We start from the raw sequence: 2,856 nt of genomic DNA, 5'->3' as shown, positions 1-2,856 counted from the left end.
TTAATTAAACTACTTTTAACAAATTTTACTGGTTGATTAAACTACTTTTATAAAGTTTTATTTGTTAATTAAGGTCCTTTAACAACTTTTAATGGTTGACTAAACTATTTTTACTAGGTTTAATGGTTAATTAAACTACTTTTAACAAATTTTACTGGTTGATTAAACTACTTTTATAAAGTTTTATTTGTTAATTAAGGTACTTTAACAACTTTTAATGGTTAATATAACTACTTTTATAGTTTTATTTGTTAATTAAAATACTTTAACAACTTTTAATGGTTAATTAAACTACTTTTAACAACTTTGAACGGTTGATTAAACTACTTTAACAAATGTTAATGGTTGGTAAACTATTTTTACAAGGTTTAATGATTAATTAAACCACTTTAACAAATTTTAATGATTGAATAAACTATTTTTACAAGGTTTAATGGTTAATTAAACTATTTTTAACAACTTTTAATGGTTGATTAAACTACTTTAACAAATTTTAATGGTTGATTAAACTATTTTTACAAGGTTTAATGGTTAATTAAACTATTATAACAACTTTTAACGGTTGATTAAACTATTTTTACAAGATTTAATGGTTAATTAAACTACTTAAACAACTTTTAATTGTTGATTCAACTATTTTAACAAGGTTTAATGATTAATTAAGCTACTTTAACAACTTTTAATGCTTGGTTAAACTACTTTAACAAATTTTAATGGTTGACTAAACTATTTTTACAAGGTTTAATGGTTAATTAAACTATTTTAACAACTTTTAACGGTTGATTAAACTATTTTAACAACTTTTAACGGTTGATTAAACTATTTTAACAACTTTTAACGGTTGATTAAACTATTTTTACAAGGTTTAATGGTTAATTAAACTATTTTAACAACTTTTAACGGTTGATTAAACTATTTTTACAAGGTTTAATGGTTAATTAAACTACTTAAACAACTTTTAATGGTTGATTAAACTATTTTAACAAGGTTTAATGATTAATTAAGCTACTTTAACAACTTTTCATGGTTGATTAAACTACTTTAACAAATTCTAATGGTTGATTAAACTATTTTTACAAGGTTTAATGATTAATTAAGCTACTTAAACAACTTTTAATGGTTGATTAAACTATTTTTACAAGGTTTAATGGTTAATTAAACTACTTAAACAACGTTTAATGGTTGATTAAACTACGTTTTATTTGATTCAAAGAACTAGAATAAATCTATTTACTACTTGCCTGTTTAAATGACTGGAAGTTTATGTGCACTTCGAACTTTTGATTTCGTATTCCTTAATTTGAAAGAAAGAAAAAAGCTAGTCAAAGTACAGAGACTGACACACGACAAACTGTTTGCATGGAACGTTGAACTCGGAGAGCAAGACTTGGAGTTATTCTATTAGCTAAGAAGTTAAGATATTTTTATACAACCAATAGTATCAGAAATATCTAAACAGTATCTATGTTCTATTGAATATCATCGTGACGTCACAGCTATAGCCAAACATTGCTGTACCGATAGAATCTCGATGTAGTGCTATATAGAGTAGTAAAGTTAGCAATGACTACACACTGTATATTGAATACTTCGACGTTAAATCTGGAAACTTATCAGTTACAGATTTCGAAAACAAATGTCATCATCAAAATTTAGCCATTGTATTCAAAATATGCTCGTATACATTTTGTTTGGAAATACAAGAATTTTTGAAAAGCACAAGAAGGAATATGTTGTTGTTTTATTGTTTCAACTAAGAAATCAAGAAAATAATTTGTAGGGATTGTATAACAAATTTGATACAGCTAATCTGCCCTAATACAGAAAGGATAGCATGGGTCATTTATTAAGTCAGACAGAGTGCATATGAAGTCATAATGGTACCATGTTACGTCAGTAGAGGTACTATGTTACATCTTAAACTGTAATTCAGTATTTAATGTGAAACTGGAAAAAAAATACAAAGTTATTTGTTACCAATAGGTAATTCTGTTTCGTCTTCTCTGTAATCAATTCTCAAAAATACATAGTTATTTGTTACCAACAGGTAATTCTGTTTCGTCTTCTCTGTAATCAATTCTCACAAATACACAGTTATTTGTTACCAACAGGTAATTCTGTTTCGTCTTCTCTGTAATCAATTCTCACAAATACACAGTTATTTGTTACCAACAGGTAATTCTGTTTCGTCTTCTCTGTAATCAATTCTCACAAATACACAGTTATTTGTTACCAACAGGTAATTCTGTTTCGTCTTCTCTGTAATCAGTTCTCACAAATACACAGTTATTTGTTACCAACAGGTAATTCTGTTTCGTCTTCTCTGTAATCAATTCTCACAAATACACAGTTATTTGTTACCAACAGGTAATTCTGTTTCGTCTTCTCTGTAATCAGTTATGAATGAGCAAAAAATACATTCACAAAATCTCATTCGAAACAACATTATAATGTAACTATACTAATGATTACTTAGTAAGCTACCTACTTAGAGCGAAATTAAAAATCAACCCTGTAACGAGTATACTTTTCACAAGGCCTAACAAAGATATCCACACCAGGTGTGATACCTACTTCATGGGTAAGTCGGTGTGGCAAGGTCGTCGTCAGTAACAACTGGTAAAGAGTGATTAAAATAAGGTAAGTTTTTAAATCCAAGACTTCTGAAAGTTTCCTGGTGATCAAAAGTTGGACATTTTTCGTCACGGACAGACCAACAGAAACAAACTGCTATAGTTTGATTTTCAGAAACTCGAGTTTTACGGAAATGTGAAGTTTGAAATCTAACCAATCAGTGAGCTTCACCGAATGATAGTTCTTAAACTATTGTTGGGTGTATGGGTGAATCTAGTAAGC

General features: G+C 27.9%; 1 protein-coding gene across 1 annotated transcript in view; it reads right to left on the bottom strand.

Annotated features, from left to right (window-relative positions):
* The window catches only part of LOC111083767 (MFS-type transporter SLC18B1-like), a gene marked incomplete at its 3' end in the record, with an annotated part of 9,284 nt that extends 7,894 nt beyond the window's left edge, over window positions 1-1,390 (bottom strand). The window contains exon 1 of the mRNA XM_022380454.1: window positions 1,242-1,390. The remainder of the gene's footprint in view (window positions 1-1,241) is intronic.
* Between the last annotated feature and the right edge of the window lie 1,466 nt (window positions 1,391-2,856).

Source organism: Limulus polyphemus, unplaced genomic scaffold (genome assembly GCF_000517525.1).
Source record: "Limulus polyphemus unplaced genomic scaffold, Limulus_polyphemus-2.1.2 Scaffold11108, whole genome shotgun sequence".
NCBI classification, from domain to species: domain Eukaryota; kingdom Metazoa; phylum Arthropoda; class Merostomata; order Xiphosura; family Limulidae; genus Limulus; species Limulus polyphemus.
This window is presented reverse-complemented; position numbering and strand designations above follow the sequence as displayed.